We start from the raw sequence: 21,425 nt of genomic DNA on the forward strand, positions 1-21,425 counted from the left end.
TGAACTCATTCCCACATTATCTCATCATATTTTGATCATTAAATCATACATCTTTATGATGTGCCCTGAGCAGGAGAAAATATTTTTTATCTTCATTTCACAGCTTTGACTACTTAAGTGTTTTAAACATTTCAGGCATCTTTAATTGTCAAAGAGGTTTTTGAAAGCCTTCCTGAGATTGAAATTTACCAGATTGTATGGCGTCAATTTTAAAACTGCCCATTTTGTTTATCCCTCATGCCTCATGTAATAGGTTTATACAATGAGATAATTAACCATTGCAGAAAAATAAAAATACATAACCACGTCACGATGAGCAGGGATTAAAACCTAAATCATTGAGTTAGAGATACACTGTAATCCCTTTCTTTACAGAATTAAAGCCCTTTACTTATAATAGCAACAATTTCAGATGAGTTGTTTCACACAAATAAAAGAATAAATTGACCTTTGAGTAGGGAGGAAATGGGAGGCAACACAACTTTCATCTCAGTCTATTTTTTTTTTAAGGAAGCCCAAGACACTACTGCTTTATTTATAAGAAGTTCTGTCTGTTAAGGGACATCAGAAGAGAAAGAGGTGTTTTTCCTAGACAAGGAAGTTTATTATACTGACAATGTATCCTATGATTCCTACAGTTTATGCTCTCATATCATGCAGAACGGCCATAGCTAGAGGATTGAGCAGCTTCACGTCATCTTCCCTTTCTCAAGCCCTACTGAGAAACTCCGGGAATCTGATCAGGTTTGGGAATTAACTACATGCCAAGCTGTGTGGCCTAAGGCACAAATAAGGCACTTTTAGGCAAATTCAAAACAGAAGCCTAAGGTGCTATGAAAATTTTATACAGAAAATTCAATTTCATACAATATCTAAAGGTATGAAGGATATACAGGTTTTATTTTACTAACCTTGCTTACATGGATATATTTCAGTTTCGACAAACTGATTAATATTTTGAACAAGCCACAATTTGCTTTGTCAGCAATTTAACATTAATTCTATCCTAATCTTCATTGCATGCTAGTATAATATTCTATTAGTAAGATTAAAAATGGCCATAATCTTTTACTGTAATACCCAAATAGTCTGTTGTGTTGCCAAATATGGAGAGTGAGATTATATAACAAAGGAATTATTATTATTATTATTATTCAGAAATAATAATAATAATTATTATTATTATTTGAGAAATCTCACTTTTATGTCAGTTGTGACTTGCTAGAAATCCAGGGTTCATTATTCTGGGACAGTCCGGTCTGAAGAACCCTTGGGGAAACCGGAGTAAGCTTTATAAACCAAAATTCAGCATTCTTATCCAACCAGGGGCAGTTGGAGGTCTCCTGTGTTGCTCTTCCCTGTTGTGAGGTCTTATACTGACAAAATTTGGCACTGTCAAGACAGTCTTAAAATATTTATATACTTGAAAATATTTTGTAACTACAGATACTGAATTGATGTTCAGTGAAACAGATGTTTTTGTCAGTTTTGTAATGGCTAGACAGTTGTGACAGAGAATATTTTTATATATAATTTTGTATTAAAAAATAGGAGAACATCTCACAAAAACCATATGCATAGTAATAATGTGATATTTTGAAAGGTATATGCAGATCTAACTCTCTATATATGTGTACTTCACAGCCGAAATTTGGAAACACTGTGTTTTGATCAGCTCTTCTCAGAAAGTTGTGATCTACTTGCCATTTCTGAAAAAAAAAAAAAAAAAAATCTCATATATTACTTTTAGCAAGTCTTTTATATCTTTCTTAGTTTACAATAAAGATGAAATGGATTCTGTTTTTCCTTTGTTCTTGGTTTACATTGTACTGTGCAGCAGTCTTTTAGGCATCTGTACAATAGGCCCCATAGTAAAAAATGTCTCATCTAGAACAGAGAGTGTGAGCCATTACTCTGATGAAATGCTGATAATTACATATATGCATTCAATAAACTGCTTTCAAAGCATAGAACTTTAACAAAAATCATGAAAAATAACAGGATGCACCGATGAAGCAGCTAGTCAGAGAAATATTTAAAACTAACAGAACTGTAATGAACAATTTTGTGCTAGATATTTTGCATCTCACATGTGTCTTTATCAACTGTTCAAGAGATAAATTTATGATGAGAATGTGATTTAACTGAAAATTATTTGTTTCTTAATAACAAAGATCTACCACCAACAATTATCTACTCCTTCATAACAGCTTCAAGAACAGCCAGTAAACTTTGGCTTTTCAGGAATGTTTTATTTTGCAGTGGCTTCCAACCAATTTGGATTGAACTTCTATCAAAAGTGATAGTTTCTTTATGTATTTGAATTTTAAGTGAAGTGCTTTAGGAAGATTAAGCAAATAAAGTGCAACAAAAGTCATTCACAATGTTCCTTAATCAATGATAATAAGATTTAAAGGTTGTATAAACCATTAAGCAATTGTTACTGTTCAATTCTGTCTACTGAAAATTGAGTGTTGTGGTTTAGCCCGGCTGGCAGTCAAACACCACACAGCCGTTCGCTCACCCTCCCTACTCCCTCTCCGGGATGGGGGAGAGAAACGGGAAAGTGAAGTCTGTGAGTTGAGATAAAGACAGTTTATCAAGACAGGGAAAAGAATAACAACAATAATAATAATAATACTAGTATTAATAGTAATAATGTGTACGAAATAAGTGATGCACAATGCAATTGCTCACCACCCGTTGACCGATGCCCAGCCTATCCCCGAGCAGCCGGCCCCCCCCTTCACCCCGGCTAGCCACCCCTATATATTGTTCAGCATGACGTCAGATGGTATGGAATACCCCTTTGGCCAGTTTGGGTCAGCTGTCCTGGGTCTGTCCCCTCCCAGCTCCTGCTGCATCCCTAGCCTGCTCGCTAGCAGGACAGAGAGAGGCTGAAAAGTCCTTGGCTTGGTGTAAGCACTGCTCTACAACAATTAAAACATCAGCATGTTATCAGCACTCTTCTCATTCTAATCCAAAACATAGCACCCTGCCAGCTACTAGGAGGAAAATTAACTCTGTCCTAACTGAAACCAGGACAGTGAGGTAGAGGTATGCATGCAAAGCAATGCAAGGAAACATGGCTAGAGTGGATTTTTAATTTGTTTGTGGGTGTTTTTTTTTTTCTGAGTCAATTTATTTGAGAATTTTTTTTGATGTCTCAGTAGACTGACGTTTAGGGAATCAATTTTGCAAGGCACTTAAAAATCTCAGTTGTCACAAGTGTTCTTAGATGCTCAAGTTATGCAAAATTTGACAGGATGAGATATCTAATTATTAAAAACTCGTTTTTTTAAATATATATCTAAAACAAGTGAGAAATTATTTATTCTCTAAGTTGCGTAGAGAAAAATAAAATCATTTTGTTTAGAAAACCTCAGAATGTTGTTAACCCATAGTAGACTAGAGGCTTTACATAATTTAAGCAGAAATTATAGCATTTGTCTGTTAGAACCATTGTGTTTATATTATCATTGCATAGGTATCAATTTCTCATGTCTCCTGTCCTTTCCTACTGAGATTGAAGTTCTTTTGATTTCATTAAGACTTGAGTTACCACTACAGAATCCTTCTGAAAATTCCATTCTGTATGTCTGTGATTTCCTAAATTTTTTGATGTAGAAGTTTCTGGTAATGTCATCTTGACTCTCCAGATGCAAAATTATATAAAGAAAATCCACAGTAGGATTATTTGGCACATTTCAAAGAGACAAAAACAATTTACATGAATTAAACAGAAGGCTTGTTTTCTACCATCCACTGAACAAAAAACGGGTATTGGGCCTGATTTTCCTTCATTGGGAGTCAGTAAGAGTTTTTCTTTTCTGGAAGAGAAAGTAGGAGAAAGTCCTATTTGCTAACTAAAATGAGAATCAAGAATAGTCAGGAATACAATGGCTGAATTTTGAAATAGTCAGGAAATTTTCAAGAGCCCATCTTAGCAATAATGAAATAATAGCAAGATACTGATTTTTTTGTATGCTTCATTTCCTAAGCTAAAAAGTAAATTTGTTTTAGTTTGACAAAGTCCAACTACAATGTAAGAGCAAATGAAACCACATTTTAAAACAAAATGACAATGAAAGAAATTTAAAATTATCAGGGTTTTTTTGCTTTGTTTTGTTTTTAATCAAAACTATTTTTCTTCTGATTTACCTGGTAAGATTAAATGTTTTAGGTTCTGATTATCAACTTGTCTTAGACAGTTTCTATCATCATTAGGTATAAGCCATGAATTGCAAGCTCTGTTAAAAAAATTGAAATTTAAAATAAATTAATCATCATTAAAATAATTCAGGTAATAATAGAACAGTGCAACACTACATACAAGTTTTATGATGCAGTGTTGTCAACATTTAAATGAGAAATTTCTGTGTATCAGACCTTTAAAAATATTCTGCTCCAGAAGGGAAGCATCGAATCCATTAAATATGGTAGTTAAAATTTAGGAATACAGAAACCTAGAAATCGAATGGATCTTCTAGATCTTGAAGCCCTGACCCTGGAATATGCTTCTAGTCAAACTTTGTTTCTGACCTGTAGTTCCCTCTTCCTTTTCCTTCCATCTCTGCAAGGCACAGGATCCAAACATTATCATTTAGGTCTCACTTCTATTCTACTCTCAGCATGACCACAACGATCTTCTCCTCCTCCAGCTCCCACAGTATGGAGTGATTTCCTACATTACCCTGCAAGTGGGATTGTTTATTTTCCTCTACTTTCACTGAGGAATAAGAACTCCAAATTCTTGGCAGGATCACTTTCTCAATGTAGCCACATAAAAAAGAAGGGCCAACAAGTTGGCCACACTTGTTAAAGTCCTCAAAGTGGTAGAAGTTCAACAGAAGATCAACAGCTCTACAACCATGTTTTGTTGTTGGTGGTTTTATTTTGGTTTGTTTTTACAGTTTTCCCCTCCACCTACTATAACTAAAACCAATCCAGTATAGCCTTTTTCCTCTAACTTTTTAATTATCTTTTCATACACTTTTCAATACATGTATTTCACATATCTTTTCAATACATGTTGTATCTTAGCACACTGTTTTTGACTAAATTCCCCAATCAGTCTTTTTCCTTATTTTTAAACATACATAAAATATAATATATATATATATATGCTTATATATAATATAAATAAGGGTATGCTGAAGGAGAGAGTTTCTGCTGCTTCAGAGTATTTGGACGAGGAACTTTATAATGCAAAAGGGGATAATGAGAAAAGGAGGAAACCATGAATCAGAAGATACAGAGGCATAAATCCAACCAACAAATGATAAGGAAGCCAATAAGGGGAAGCACACTTGGTCAGTCACACTGATTAGTGAGGGTATGTGGAATGTGGGAATGTTTATTTATGTAAGATTATCTAGCTGGGGACCTTGTCAGATGGAAAAGGAAAATGGGGAAGCTAGAATAAAAAAAAAAAAAATACAGAGACACAAAACTGACAGGCAAATATAACAGAGACAAAGAAAAGGAGCAAACCTTGTCAGTCGCACTAGTTAATGGGCTATGAAGAAATTGCAGGGAAACTGGGACTTGCCGCTTATAAGAATGCAAACCTGAGGGTACAAGACGTTGCAGGGGTCGGTGGAGCTGCGCAAACTCATGAGGCAATGTGCAGGGGAAGAGAAGCAGGGAAAACCAAAGAGGAATGGACAGAAAGTGGTATAAAAAGTGTTGGTGGAGTGTTAAATGGGGCTGATAACACACTTGTCAGACAGAGCCTGTGCCTGATTACCACAGTGTGTCCCGTCTTCTCGTTAAATCCTTGCTTTAGTATCTCTCTGTGGAATCTCACTCTCTATCCCATGTGTGTGTATGAATGCTACAGAGAGGAGGTGCCAGCTGCTGGAGGACTGTCATGAGTGGATTTAGGACTGCAGTCAGACTGGGGGTGCAGGTGCCACTGGCCTGGGGTGTTAGTTACGTGAACTGGGGGACGTCAGCTGCCAGCTAGTGTGCATCCTGGAAACGAGCCCCTAGAGGGAACTGGTGTGAATGAGGCAAGTGAGTGGTTGCAGTGAGACTGTGGGTCACAGCCCATGTGCCTGGGGCCAGCTACTGGGGAGGCCAAGTGTCTGTGTCTGCCCCAAACTATGCGTCTTATAGACACTGGAGAGATTTTATTTTAAAGACATAAAGGAATAATGTAATTGTAGTTAAATTAACATCTTTAGGATGTCAATGTTTTAGTTACAGTTATAATATGCTCTGGAAAGCTATATATTATTTATTTACTCCAGTGAGTAACAATTTTTTAATAAAAATTTAAGGGAGGGTTTCAGTTAACATAGTTAGTTTGGCTTCCAAACGACTTAGTTTGGTTTGGTAACTACAACATACAATTATCCCTCTTGTCAGTCTTAACCACCGTCTCATAGATTAGACTCATACCATGAAGTCAAGTGTAATTTCATTGGATACAAGAACATTTTAAATATTATGCAAAACTCTGACATCAATTTACATCAATGCCTGCGAATTCCTGACCAGTTTATTTCCTTATTCATATTGAAACATTAGTTAACAGATAACTACCTAAAATTAAATTACACAGATGAAGAAAATATTGTCATGGGATGGTACATGTAAGGTAATGTAGTGTAATCTAATCTAATTTAATCTAATCTAATCTAACATAACTCTAATATAATATAAATATAGCTTCCTAAAAAAAGTGAACTGTGAATTTTAAAAATCAGGATGCATAGGTTAACTGCTTCACTACAATGAAAATAAACACTTGAATACGTAAACACTCTCAGTTGTTCTGAAGAGCAGATAAGGTGCTATGCTGTGTGAGCCCTAGACTGTTCCACCTAAACTTGTATCTCATTGTTGATGGTGACCAGTAAGAGATATTAAGGAACTGCCTGAAAGAAGAAGGATACATACATGCACATACACAGACACAAAGGAAATATATAATAGTGGTGCTCAGATCCAAAGAGCTACACTATAAACTATAAATAAAACATATGTCATTATACTTCCCCTTCTGCACAAACAAATTTGGAAAATCATTGCACCTTTCTAAAGCGAAGCCATTAGGAACGATCATAAAAATCTCCTCACTTTCAGGGCTCAGAGGGCACTCTTAGGCCATCCTCTGCCTGTCCAGCCCACAGTGAGGCCTGTCTTCACCCTGCCCATGTGCCCAGGACCACATTTCAACTCAGCCCATGGCTATCAGATCACAGATCCCAGTGACACCATAGGAGTGCCTTGTTCAGTCCTACCTGTGCTCCTGCTCTCTTGATGGACATCAGATCTCTGGAGTAGCTTTGTTTCCAGTCCTGCTGCGTCTGACTGTCCAGGTCCTCTGGATGGGCCTTAGACTTGGTTTCTGGCTTTGTCTTGCCAGGATCTGTTGATGGACCTTGTTACTAGCACCTGGGTCTGCACACCACTCCCAGACCCTGTGGGGCTGAGCCTTATCGGAAAGGGCCTTTGCTGGGGTTGCCCTTGCTTCCAGCTAATCTTCCCCCTAATGCTCCTTGAAAATGACTGTATGATTGTCTGAAGATACATTATCAAAGTACCTTTGCAGTGCAAACTCCATAAAACAAACAAACAAACAACAACAACAACAAAACAACAGGAAAAAAAAATAAATAAATGGTCTATGGTAATGATCTATGGTAAAATACAATGATAGAGGGAAAGGCTGAAAAGGATCTCAAGAAACCTGCAAATTCATCTTTTCACTGAAGCATAGTCACAATATTTCAGAGTCTTGAAAACCACTACTCAGAAATTTGATAACTTGGGAAGAAACTTTGTTTCAGCATTTCACTATTCTCATAACTAACATTTTTCTGATGTTCCCTGCAATTTATTTTTTTTTTCTGTTGCCATTTTACACACTGCAAACAAATCCTAAAATTTCTACTATGAATATTGTAAAAATGCAAGCAATTATGCAGAAAATACAGCAAATCCAGGCCTACTATATCAAAAACATCAAATTTAAATGATATTATCTTAGTCAGCATTACACAGGCAATCAGTACATGAATGATGTAATAGCCAGACTTCTTGGCTGGGAAATATTGCTACTTGACTGTCACTGGTACTGTGCAGTAAATTTGGGAAACTGGTCTAGATTGATAAAAAAGATAAACTGCAAAAATTAACTGGGATAATAAACCCTCTTTGAGAGAGTTGGTTAACATTTCAAGATGTTAACATTCTTTGTTCTGACAAATCTTTAAAGATTATGGAGCTGGTTAATTAAAAAGTCTTCAGAAATATATATATAATAAACTGTTAACAGATTAATTCTTCACCCTGTTGTGTTTAGAGACACTGCTGTTGGGTAATAGTACTCTAATAATAAATTAAATAAAAGGGGAAAACAAAACAAACAAATAAACCAAACCAAAACACAACAATCATCACTACATGTCAAAGTAAAGTCAGATTAGGGATCTGAGTATTGGTGGTTGAGAGTATAATACAAAGGTCAAAAAGTCACTTCTGAAATTCACTACTGCTGTATTCTTTTTGGTTTTGAGAAGTTTAGGGCTAGTTTATATAGGCAGGTATTTCTAGCAGTTCTGTCTTTCAGGATGTATAATTATGATTATGAAATAATGAGTTCAGCGTCTTCATGCATGTGCAAGAGACAGACAAGTGTGGGACTTGATTCTAATAATAAAAATGATCAGGGTTGCTAGAAATAAGAATATGCAAATATTTCTATTCATAAAATATTCAAGACAAATTATAGCACTGAAGATGTAAGAGCTAATAAGCAAGAATCTAATACAGCTTTCTCATTTCTGACTGAACTTAAATGTAAAGGAAAAGTATGTGTGGTTTGCAAATCCTGTACTGTATACATCAATTGATTTGATTTAGCAAGGTAAACATTTTTAAAAATGAGTATTTATTATTTTCTGTCTGATCTGATTTCAAATGTGTATTTCAAATTTAGAGAGAATTTTTATTTTCTCCTCTTTACAAAGAACAATCTATTTTCCCCATGGAAAATAGATTCCTATAGATTTCCTATATATAGGAAAAAATAGATAAAGGATGAATTTCCTGTTATGTATTAATTAGCAAATAAATAAATCCATAAGCCCATTAAAAATCAGAAATAAAGATAATGCCACTGACTTTGATCCCCATTTCTTTTTCTTCCGAGGTCAGAATCCATAGGATTTTGACAGCATGTCTGAGCAAGATCCCCATTTTGCAATTGACTTATTAACTTTTTGATTATATGAATAAAAAATTAAATAAGTTAGAAAATACAACCATTCAGTTTTGGAAGCAAGACTTTATAACTACCTGGCTTTTTTTTTCCTTCTTCCTTTTTTAAAATCTTAATTTAATGTATTAATTTTTAATTTATGTATCTGATAATATCCCACTCAGATTTGTAGTCAAGGGTTATAGTGTTATACACAAGGGTTATAGTACACACATCCTCTGATGGCCCTTTCCTGGCAACTTTCTCTTCTTGACTTCAGGCTCCTTCTAAGCCTCAGTAGTTTCTTTTAACACCTGGTATCTGGAAGCCTGTAGCTTCTCGGTCCTTGACCCTATTTTGCCAAAATGAAAATTCGTTCCCTAAATGAGGTAAGGATCTCTCATTTTCATAAGCTTGAATATTATGATTTAAATCCTCTTAGGCAAGTAATTTAAAAGACATCAAAATGTGTTATTTTGGTACACTGAATGGGATCTTTTGAACATATATTTTGATACAATTAGCAAATCCTATTCAAAAACAGCAGATAGGTTTGGGTGCATTTTTAATTGAATGAAGAAGGATATATAAACACGTACATACTCGATATACAAACACAACAGGCTGAGTTACCAGTACAGTCTAACCCAATTCAAAGCCCTCCTGTCAACATCATCATGATATCACTTACCATATAAATAAAATTACATTTCACTCACCTGCAGTTGCTGCAGTTACTATCCTCTCTTGGAGCAGAGACAGAAGAGAAAAATTAGTTATGGTAGTTGTTGTAAAGCTTTTCAATCTGAGAAAAGCTATTTCTCCTAGGGTTTTTGTTTTCTTTTGGTTTAAGATACTTTGAAGAAATTTAAACCTATACTCAGCATCATAAAGCCCGTTAGCTATTAAGACTCTAGAGAAATATCATTTACTGAAGAAGTCTTGCAGAACTCCTCTGATGTCAAATTTTTGACTGAAAGATCTATCTGACCACATAGCACTGGATATATAAAAATTTCAAATCTGAAAATATACATATAATACCAACTAGAAAAGACTCAGAAAAAAAAAAAGCAGCAAGATGGAATGGAATTATTAATTATTCTCAGTTTACTGATAAAGAAGTAAATAATCTGCTATACCTTTTGTGAGCATAACACATCACAAAGTAGAAATAAGATTCAAAACGTAGGATACATCTGTCTGAAAGTCATTGAGTTGTTTCATATCCCAGAGAAATATGCTACAGTTCAGCCCTAGTGAACTAGAGCACTGATGTTTGCACTCAGCAGACTTTAAGCAAGTACCTGGTTGGATCACAGCCACAGACTTCACAAAATTTACTTGCTAGGTAGTTGTATGTATAGGTTGCACAGGGTCTGTATGCAAACACTATCTAGCATACATTTATATATGTATATTTAAGTCAAAGCCATACATTTATATGTGTGTACATCCTGTCAAAGCCACACATTTATATTTATGCCAGTCATACATTTATATATGTATATTTATGTCAAATATGTATGTATATTTATGACAGCTTCCAAACTGTCACTTTTGCTCTGTTCTAACGCATAATATTTCAAGTAGCCAATACAACATACTGGTTTTATAATATTGACTCAGTGTTAACTGGAGCTACATTAGGACTGCCTCATTCTGTCTCATTTTGCCTCCATTTCTAGGAGGTTACCTAGAACTACATATCATCAATAGCTGAGATTGTAGTAAATGAATATCATAAATATTGATACAAGTTAAGCATGAAATTATATCAGTTTAACGGCGAGTGAAATACACTACTTAGTTTCATCTAGTTTCAAGTACTGCATAGGTACAGATAGGGAAGTCAAGTATTTTGCTTTTCACTAAGTTGCAAATGTTTCCTAACTTGACTATATATATATACATTATATATATATTATATATATATATATATATATATATAATTAGTCTGGTATTTTAGTCATTTGAAAGTTTTCAGTTATTAAATTTAAATAAATTCACTACATTATGGAAGTTTGTCATTTTTTTTTTTTGCTATGAAAGTTCTTATTTCCTTGTTTTCCTTTAATGACTACTATCTAAGCAACAAACATATAGAACATCATTTACAGCAAACTAATTTAACCTGAACCAAGACCACTGGGAAATAAAAGAAATAAAACGGAAACCATCTAAAGCATATGAGATAAGAAATAATGGTAAAGGTCAAAAGATCACAAAGTCAATTGTTGTACAGTATTGATATATTAGTAAAACTATAACCATTGTTATAACCATGATTAGTCCTGAGAAAACCTTAATGAAGTCAAAGACTGATTTAATGCTCTGTACAAAGGTTTACACAAACAGTAATACATATTTGCTTACAATTTCACAAGCAAAACTGTTGAAAAAAGATGCTTGCTTAAACACTAATCTTTTGAATGTTTTTACTTTTTCTAAAATCATCTTTAAAAAATTGACTTGCAAAACTAAATAACTTTTTAAAGAAATAATTTAATAAATGACCTTGCCAACAAATATCTTGTACCTCATAAGGATGAAATGACCAGAGGTAAATTGTTCTGATCACTTTATTTTAGTCTTTTACAAAGATGGTTGTGGTAGAATACTTCTCTCCATTTTTACTGATTCTTAACTTGAACTTGTAAAAAAAAAAAAAAAAAAAAAGAACACACAAAACAAGGACTGTATGCAAACGCATGTAATTATACAAACATTAATCCATGGAAATCCTCATGAAACAAATCCTGCAACATCTTTTTGTTACAAAAAGAAAATAACTCATTATTTCTTTTCTTTCAAATCCAGGGTATAATTTGGGGTTTATTTTCAAGAAAAGGAAGGATTTCCTAGATTTCCATCTTATTCTCATTTCCAATAGTCTTTTTTCCCTATTGACATCTAAGGATTTTTCTTGTTTTCTAGCTTCCAGAATCCTGTGAGACAGAAAAACTGAACAAACAAAAATCTCTAAATACCATTACTGCTTCCAGTTCTCACTTGGTAGCTATTACCAGCATAAAGTATGAAAAGAAAATATATACCAGTGGTTCAGAAAAACTCCTTGAAAGATAATTTAATCAGTAGTAGGACAGCAAAAACGAACACACCTACATCGCCAAAGGGATAGAATCAGGTCAAAATTAGACTAGACAATTTTTTTTTTTTATGAAAACATTCTTCTCCTTCACCAAACATGAAAATTAATTACATGCCCAATAATTTAGATGTTCCACACCCTTGTCCCAAAGACATGGGAGAGCTACTGAGAACTTCCAAATTATATATAACATATTATATATACAACCTATGAAACTCAGATCTTACTTTGTCATGTTAAAAAAGATTAGTTTCACTGAAGGCAAATGATTGGTTGGAATATCAGTACTTCTCTACCTTCTGAATCTTGAAAAGGATACTAATTATTTCATATTCTTTAGAAGGCAGCTTTCCAAACACTTGTCTTTCTGTAGTATCATAATAATTCGACCAGCATTCGTTTAAAGCATTATGTTATGATTGTGACTAGTACTGGCTTTTCTTCCCCTTGGGATAAAGGAAAAAATAAAAAAGGAAAGGAAAGGAAAGGAAAGGAAAGGAAAGGAAAGGAAAGGAAAGGAAAGGAAAGGAAAGGAAAGGAAAGGAAAGGAAAGGAAAGGAAAGGAAAGGAAAGGAAAGGAAAGGAAAGGAAAGGAAAGGAAAGGAAAGGAAAGGAAAGGAAAGGAAAGGAAAGGAAAGGAAAGGAAAGGAAAGGAAAGGAAAGGAAAGGAAAGGAAAGGAAAGGAAAAGGAAAGGAAAGGAAAGGAAAGGAAAGGAAGGAAAGGAAAGGAAAGGAAAGGAAAGGAAAGGAAAGGAAAGGATTAAGAAAAGGAAAAAAAATGCATCTTGAGTTTTTAAGGCAAAACCAAACAAATTTGGATACAATCTAAATTGCTTTGATAATCTTATTTCAAACACCCTTCTTGACCAAAAAAAGGTAAAATGTATGGAAAACTGCAACCTGAGAAATGTATTTATTTAATTACATAATTTAAAAGTGAAAGTTTTGGAAAACTTTGGAACTTTTTTCCATTAATTTTGGGAATTTTCTTAGGGAAAAAATGCACAAATAATCAAACACACTCTACCTCTGAAATTCCTTCGTTTATATTTCAATCAGCCTTGTAATTTTGAAAAAGTTACTTATTCACTCTTATATGAATGAAGGACCAGACCAATTGTGTGGGATATGTGTCATGTACAGGTATCTGTCCAAGAAGAAAGTATGCTATGATATGATTGTTCCTGATGTGCATCTCCGCTGCATGATGTTCACTCTCACAACTTTTTTTACCTCATGAGATAGTTCAGTTTTTCCTGGCGATCGGCTCTGGGGCAGACATGTTCTGCAGCGGAGCGTTGGGATCTCGGCGTGTAAGGGTTTTTTTCCTGCATCGAGGCAACTCGAGGCAGCCGAGGGGGCCGCTAGGGCCCGGCAGCTCTTGCGAGAGCGGCCGGCGAGGCGTGAGCGGAGCCAGGAGCGACGTCCGTTCCCTGCCTCCGTTCAAAGGCAGCCCCTAAGGAGCGCGAGCGGTCCGGAGCGCAAGGAGCAGAGCGGGCAAACAGGGCGGGGCGCCTCAGTCAGGGCAGGGCGCGCTCGGACAGGGCAGAGCGTCCCTCCCCACTCAGAATAGCTCGTCTACCGGCTGTCTACCTGTAGCTAAACAAGACATGGTCTGCACTAGGCAGAAAGCTCTTCCCAGAAAGTCTGTGGTGACCCAGATTGACTGCCTGCTCAAAAATGCGGCAGTTCAGGTCTCTGGATGCAGGGAGTGCCTGAGCCTGTTGCTGCCATCAGAGGGTGGCAGGGACACCATGTGTATGAGGTGGAGAGGTTAAGGGCTATTGGGGAGTGTGCGCAGGAGATAGACTGGTGGAGCAACTCCCTGCCAGGCCTGAAAGAAAGGCACCGGGGTGAGACACCCCAAATAGTGGTGGACCCCCTGCCCGGTTGCTGTTGGGCAGAGGGAGGGGACCTAGGAGATGGCAACAGGTTCCTGCTCAGCATCGCAGGCAACCCCCCTCCCTACCAGCCTCAGTTCCCAGGTGCCCTTACACAAGAGGTTTGAGGCCTTGGAGCTTGAGAGACTGGTGAGTGAGCATGTGGTTGAAAGTTCACCCAGGAGGTTGCCTAAGGTGAGGAAGTTGACCCCACACCTCAAGACTGCCTCCATCAAGAAAGAAAGAAGGGTAATCGTTGTAGGCGACTCCCTTCTCAGGGGAGTAGAGGGCCCTATATGTCGCCTGACCGTACCCATAGGGAAGTCCGCTGCCTCCTTGGGGCCTGGGTCAGGGACATTGCCAGAAACCTTCCCAACCTGGTTCGCCCCTCTGATTACTATCCTCTATTGATAGTCCAGGCTGGCAGCGATGAAATTGCTGAGAGAAGCCTGAAGGCTATCAAAAGGGACTTCAGGGGACTGGGTCGGTTAGTAGGTGGAGCGGGAGTACAGGTGGTGTTTTCCTCTATCCCTTCAGTGGCAGGGAGGAGTACAGAGAGGACCCAGGAAGCCCACCTGATAAACACATGGCTCAGAGGCTGATGCCATCACAGATTTTTTTTTTTTTTTGACCACAGGGCGCTTTACTTGGCACCTGACCTGATAGCTGCAGATTGGTCCCACCTATCTCTAAGCCCAGGAGCTGGCAGGGCTCATTGAGAGGGCTTTAAACTAAGTAAGAAGAGGGACGGAGATAAAATGAGGCTCATTACAGATGAGCATAGGGGAACAATGTCAGGGCCAGGGGAGAGGGCAATGGCCCTACTGAAGTGCATCTACTCGAATGCATGCAGCATGGGTAACAAACAGGAGGAGCTGGAAGCCATTGTGCGACAGGCAAGCTATGACTTGGTTGCCATCACTGAAATGTGGTGGGACCACTCCCATGACTGGAGTGCTGCAATGAATGGTTATAGGCTCTTCAGAAGGGACAGGCAGCACAGAAGGGATGGCAGTGTGGTTCTCTATATTAGAGAGTGTTTTGATGCTGTGGAACTCGAGGCTGGGAATGATAAGATTGAGTCCCTATGGGTTAGCATCAGCGGGAAGGCCAACAAAGCAGGCACCCTGGTGGGGGTCTGTCGTAGACCACCAAACCAGGATGAGGAGATGGATGAGGAGCAGCTGGCAGAAGTCGTGCAATCGCCAGTGCTTGTTCTTGTGGGGGACTTCAACTTCCCAGATATCTGCTGGAAATACAATACAGATCAGAGGAAGCAGTCTAGGAGGTTTCTGGAGAGCGTGGAAGATAGCTTCCTGATGCAGCTGGTGAGTGGGCCTACCAGGGGAAGTGCCCCGCTAGACCTTCTGTTCACAAACAGAGAAGGACTGGTGGGAGATGTGGTGGTCAGGAGCTGTCTTGGGCAGAGTGACCATGAAATGGTAGAATTCTCTATTATTGGTGAAGTCAGGAGGGGGATCAGTAAAACTGCTATCTTGGACTTCCAGAGGGCAGACTTTGAGCTGTTCAGGACACTGGTTAGCAGAGTCCCTTGGGAGGCAGTCCTAAAGGACAGAGGAGTCCAGGAAGGCTGGGCACTCTTCAAGAAGGAAATCTTAATGGCTCAGGAGCAGACCATCCCCATTTGCCCAAAGATGAGCTGGTGCGGAAGAAGAACAGCCTGGCTGAACAGAGAGCTGCAGCTAGAGCTCAGGAAGAAAAAGAGGGTTTATGACCTTTGGAAAGGAGAGCGGGCCACTCAAGGGGACTATAAGGACGTTGCGAGGTTGTGCAGGAACAATATTAGAAAGGCCAAAGCTCATCTGGATCTCAATCTGGCTACTGGTGTTAAAGGTAACAAAAAATATTTTTATAAATACATAAATACGAAAAGGAGGACTAAGGAGAATCTCCATCCTTTACTGGATGCAGGGGGAAACTTAGTGACAAGAGATGAGGAAAAGGCTGAGGTGGTTAATGCTTTCTTTGCCTCAGTCTTTAGCAGCAAGACCAGTTGTTCTCTGGGTTCCCAGCCCCCTCAGCTGGTGTAAGGGGACGGGGAGCAGAATGTGGCCCTCTTAATCCACGAGGTTGGTGACCTGCTACAGCACTTAGAAGTACGCAAGTTGATGGGGCTCGATGGGATCCACCCGAGGGTACTGAGAGAGCTGGCGGAAGTGCTGACCAAGCCGCTTTCCATCATTTATCAGCAGTCCTGGATATCAGAGGAGGTCCCAGTCGACTGGCGGCTAGCAAATGTGATGCCCATCTAAAAGAGGGGCCAGAGGGTGGACCCGGGGAACTATAGGCCTGTCAGTCTGACTTCAGTGCCGGGGAAGCTCACAGAGCAGATTATGTTGAGTGTCATCACGCAACACTTGCAGGGCAACCAGGAGGTCAGGCCCAGTCAGCATGGGTTTATGAAAGGTAAGTCCTGCTTGACGAACCTGATCTCCTTCTATGACAAAGTGACGTGCTCGGTGGACATCGGAAAGGCTGTGGATATGGTCTACTTTGACTTCAGTAAAGCTTTTGACACTGTTTCCCACAGCATTCTCCTGAAGAAACTGGCTGCTCTTGGCTTGGACTGGCGTATGCTTCACTGTCTTAAATTCTGGCTGGATAGCCAGGCCCAAAGAGTTGTGGTGAATCCAGTTGGAGGCTGGCCACTAGTGGTGTCCCCCAGGGCTCAGTACTAGGACCAGTTCTCTTCAATATCTTTCTCGATGATCTGGATGAGGGGATTGAGTGCACCCTCAGTAAGTTTGCAGATGACACCAAGTTAGGTGCGTGTGTCGATCTGCTCGAGGGAAGCAAGGCTCTGCAGGAGGATTTGGATAGGCTGGACCGATGGGCTGAGGCCAACTGTATGAAGTTCAACAAGGCCAAGTGCCGGGTCCTGCACTTGGGGCACAACAACCCCAAGCAGCGCTACAGGCTGGGAGATGAGTGGTTAGAAAGCTGCCTGGCAGAAAAGGACCTGGGAGTATTGGTTGATAGTCTGCTGAATATGAGCCAGCAGTGTGCTCAGGTGGCCAAGAAGGCCAACAGCATCCTGGCTTGTATCAGAAACAGTGTAGCCAGCAGGACTAGGGAAGTGATTGTCCCCCTGTACTCGGCTCTAGTGAGGCCACACCTCAAGTACTGTGTTCAGTTTTGGGCCCCTCACTACAGGAAGGACATCGAGGTGCCGGAGCCTGTCCAGAGAAGGGCAACAAAGCTGGTGAGGGGTCTGGAGAACAAGTCTTACGAGGAGTGGCTGAGGGAGCTGGGGTTTGTTCAGCCTGGAGAAGAGGAGGCTCAGGGGCAACCTTATTGCTCTTTTGTAGTGGGTTTACGTGGCAAGGTTTTGGTAGCAGGGGGCCATAGGGGTGGCTTCTGTGAGAAGAATCTAGAAGCTGCCCCATGTTAGGTAAGGACCCCACTGCTGACCAGAGCTGAGCCAATAAGTGATGTTGTTTGCGCTTCTGTGAGAGCATATTTAAGACAGGGAAAAAAAACGCTGCGCCACACAGCAGCTGGGAGAGTGAGAGGAGTGAGGAACAGCCTTGCAGGCACCAAGGTCAGTGAAGAAGGAGGGGGAGAGGTGCTCCAGGCGCCAGAGCAGAGGTCCCCTGAGGCCTATGGTGAGGACCATGGTGAAGCAGGCTGTCCCCCTGCAGCCCATGGAGTACCACGGTGGAGCAGGGTTCCACGCTGCAGCCCGTGGAGGAGACCACGGTGGAGCAGGTGGACCTGCACTGACGGAGACTGCGGCCTGTGGAAGACCCCTGCCGGAGCAGATTCCAGGCCGGACCTGTAGCCTGTGGAGAGGAGACCACGCAGGAGCAGGTGACCTGGCAGGAGCTGCTGCCCGTGGGGGATCCAGGTTGGAGCAGTTCGCTCCTGAGGGATGGACCCTGTGGTACGGACCCATATCTGGAGCAGTTCTTGAAGAGCTGCTGCCTGTGGGCAGCCCATGCCAGATCAGTTCAGCAAGGACTGCATCCGGTGGGAGGGACCCCACAGCACAGGTGACGAGAGTGACCGAGAAGGAGTGGCAGAGAAGAAGCACTATAGACCGACCATAACCCTCATTCCTCCCTTCCCCTGTGCCACTCAGGGGGAGGAGGTGGAAGAGGGTGGATGGGGGGGAAGGTGCTTTTGGTTTCTTTCCTTTGTTTCTCGCTTGTCTAGCTTGTTAGTAATAGGCAATAAATCTTACTATCTCCGTATGCTGTCTGTTTTGCCCGTCACAATAATTACCGCGCAATCTCCTTGTCCTTATCTCAACCCTTGAGCCCTTTTCATTGTATTTTCTCCCTGTTCCTCTTTCAGAAGGGGGAGTGAGAGAGTGGCTGTGGTGGAGCTTGGCCGCCCACCCCAGTGAAACCACCACATCTCTACAGGTACCTTACAGCAGGCTATAGTGAAGTGGGGATTGGTCTATTCTTCCACGTACCTTGTGATAGGACGAGGGGTACAGGCTAAAGTTGCCCCAGGGGAGATTTAGGTTGGATATTACGAAAAACTTCTTTACTGAAAGGGTTGTTAGGCATTGGAATGGGCTGCCCAGGGAAGTGGTGGAGTCATCATCCCTGGAGGTATTTAAAAGATGTTTAGATGTAGAGTTTAGTGATATGGTTTAGTGGAGGACTTGTAAATGTTAGGTCATAAGTTGGACTAGGTGATCTTGGAGGTCTCTTCCAAACTAAATGATTCTGTGATTCTGTCCATTTCTTAATTCATCCTAAGATATAAGAGACAATACATTTCTGGATGGTTCTATAATGGCAGAAGACTGAAGAAAAAGTGACTATAACTTCTCAAAAACCTGAGTAATGACATTAAAAAATACTGCCTGGTAAGTCTTATTAAAGTACTGAAAAGAGCCTCGCGCATTTATTTAGGATTATTGGTTTTGCTGTGACATGCCTGACAGTCAATTATAAAGTTTCTATTGTGTCCCTTGTGGAGGTTTAGAACAATGTCACATTTAGCAACATTTTTTGTTTATGTGTTAGTGCAGGTATGACAAAGCTGCTTGCCTGAAGCAGTCTCTCTGTTATTAGGAACATTTATCCTGTTCTTAATAAATTCACATGTGGTTAACAATTCATGCCCTCCCTGCTGTTATATTAACCACACACATACACACACACACACACACAAAAAAAAAAAAAAAAAAAAAAAAAGAAACCATAACCAAGTAGTGCTTGACAGTATTGGATTTTCAGTCAATTCTGTGAGCTTTCTTTTTTGGAGCTACTTTCTCTGCAGCTTTGAGGTACAACATCTTGAAGAAGATTTCTCCAGGCCTATATTTAGATGAACAGAAATTAATCTTTATTAAAGTAACCCTCAGCTTTGACAGAGATCTACTTCTCTTTTCATAATTCAATATTGAAAAAATAAAGTACCGTCTCAAAAATGTATTCTTCTAACATTTAGAAGAGGTGAAAAAACTCCTTATGAAAATAACATTCACAAATATTGATAGCCATCTGTGAATAGCTGCATATTAGCTAAATTACTAAGCTTATGAAATGTTGGTGTGGCAATTAAACATTGGTAAATATTTTTCTTATTCTGCCTTAATTCTGAGTGACACATTCAAGAAGTTGTTTTACTAACTATTACTGTTAGTTGTATTTACTAAATATTCCCACTGCCTTTGGTAGGGAGGAAGCCTAGAATGACATGAAGGATATTGTCATGGTTTTGGCTGGGATAAAGTTAATTTTCTTCATAGTAGTTCATTTGTGTTTTGGATTTGTGATGAGACTAGTGTTGATAACACATCAGTGTTCTAGTTATTGCTGAGCAGTGCTTGTACAGAGTCATGGACTTTTCTGCTTCTCATGCTGCCATGGCACTGAGTAGGCTGGAGCTATTCCATACCACATGATGTCATGCTGTGCAATAAAAGTTTGGGGGGCATTCAGAATGGTGGTATTTGCCTTCCTAAGGAAAAGTTATGTGTGATGAGCCCTACTTTCCACGGAGTGGCTGAACATCTGCTGCTGATGGGAATCATCACAGATTCAAAGAATTATACAATCGTAGAATGAGTTGGAAGGGACCTTAAAGATCATCAAGTTCTTTTTAGAGGAGCCCCCCCCTAATTCCTGTGGCACAGTTCAGGGGTTTCCTATTGCTCCCTGAAGTATAGCTGTTCCCTGATTCTTCTCTGTCACTCAGAAGTACATTCCCTTCCCCTACATAATCGAGTTTAAAGCTCTGCTAGTAAGTCCAGTTAGGTTGCTGCCCAGAACACTCTTGTCCCACCTGATCGGGTACACACCATCCATTATCAACATGCCTGGTCAAAGGTGCATCCAAGACTGTAGAATCCAAAACCCTGAGCATGGCACCAGCCATGCAGCCAATCATTCAGACGATCCATTCATCTCCTTCTTGGGCCCCAGTCTCCAACTGGAGCATAGAGGAGCATAATACCTGTGCTCCCAATCCCTTCAACGTATTTCTGAGGAATATAATCATAGAATCATAGAATATCCCGAGTTGGAAGGGACCCGTAAGGATCATCTAGTCCAACTCTTGGCACCGCACAGGTCTGCCCAAAGTTTAGACTATGTGACTAAGTGCACAGTCCAATCGCTTCTTAAATTCAGACAGGCTTGGTGCAGTGACTACTTCACTAGGGAGCCTGTTCCAGTGTGCGACCACCCTCTCGGTGAAGAACCTCTTCCTGATGTCCAGCCTAAACTTCCCCCACCTCAGCTTAACGCCATTCCCATGGGTCCTATCACTGGTGTTTACAGTGAATAGGTCACCTGCCTCTCCACTCCCCCTCGTGAGGAACTTGTAGACCGTGATGAGGTCTCCCCTCAGCCTCCTCTTCTCCAGGCTGAACAGGCCCAGTGACCTCTGCCGCTCCTCATATGTCTTCCCCTCTAGGCCCTTCACCGTCTTCGTTGCCCTGCTCTGGACACTCTCCAACAGTTTAACGTCCTTCTTGTACTGTGGTGCCCAGAACTGTACACAGTACTCGAGGTGAGGCTGCACCAGCACAGAGTAGAGCAGGACAATCACTTCCCTCGACCGACTAGCGATGCCGTGCTTGATGCATCCCAGGATACGGTTGGCCTTCCTGGCTGCCAGGGCACACTGCTGGCTCATATTCAACTTGCTGTCAACCACAACCCCCAGATCCCTCTCTGCGGGGCTGCTCCCCAGCATCTCGTCGCCCAGTGTGTACGTATAGCCAGGGTTGCCCCGT

At 40.2% G+C, this 21,425-nt stretch overlaps 1 long non-coding RNA gene across 1 annotated transcript; it reads left to right on the plus strand.

The window, feature by feature from the left end:
- Positions 1-2,579: 2,579 nt before the first annotated feature.
- On the plus strand, positions 2,580-14,178 carry LOC121069733. The gene is made up of 3 exons (XR_005819582.1): positions 2,580-2,594; positions 5,843-5,849; positions 14,089-14,178. It is a non-coding gene; the product is annotated as an uncharacterized LOC121069733 (long non-coding RNA).
- Positions 14,179-21,425: the final 7,247 nt, after the last annotated feature.

Source organism: Cygnus olor, chromosome 4 (assembly GCF_009769625.2).
Source record: "Cygnus olor isolate bCygOlo1 chromosome 4, bCygOlo1.pri.v2, whole genome shotgun sequence".
NCBI classification, from domain to species: domain Eukaryota; kingdom Metazoa; phylum Chordata; class Aves; order Anseriformes; family Anatidae; genus Cygnus; species Cygnus olor.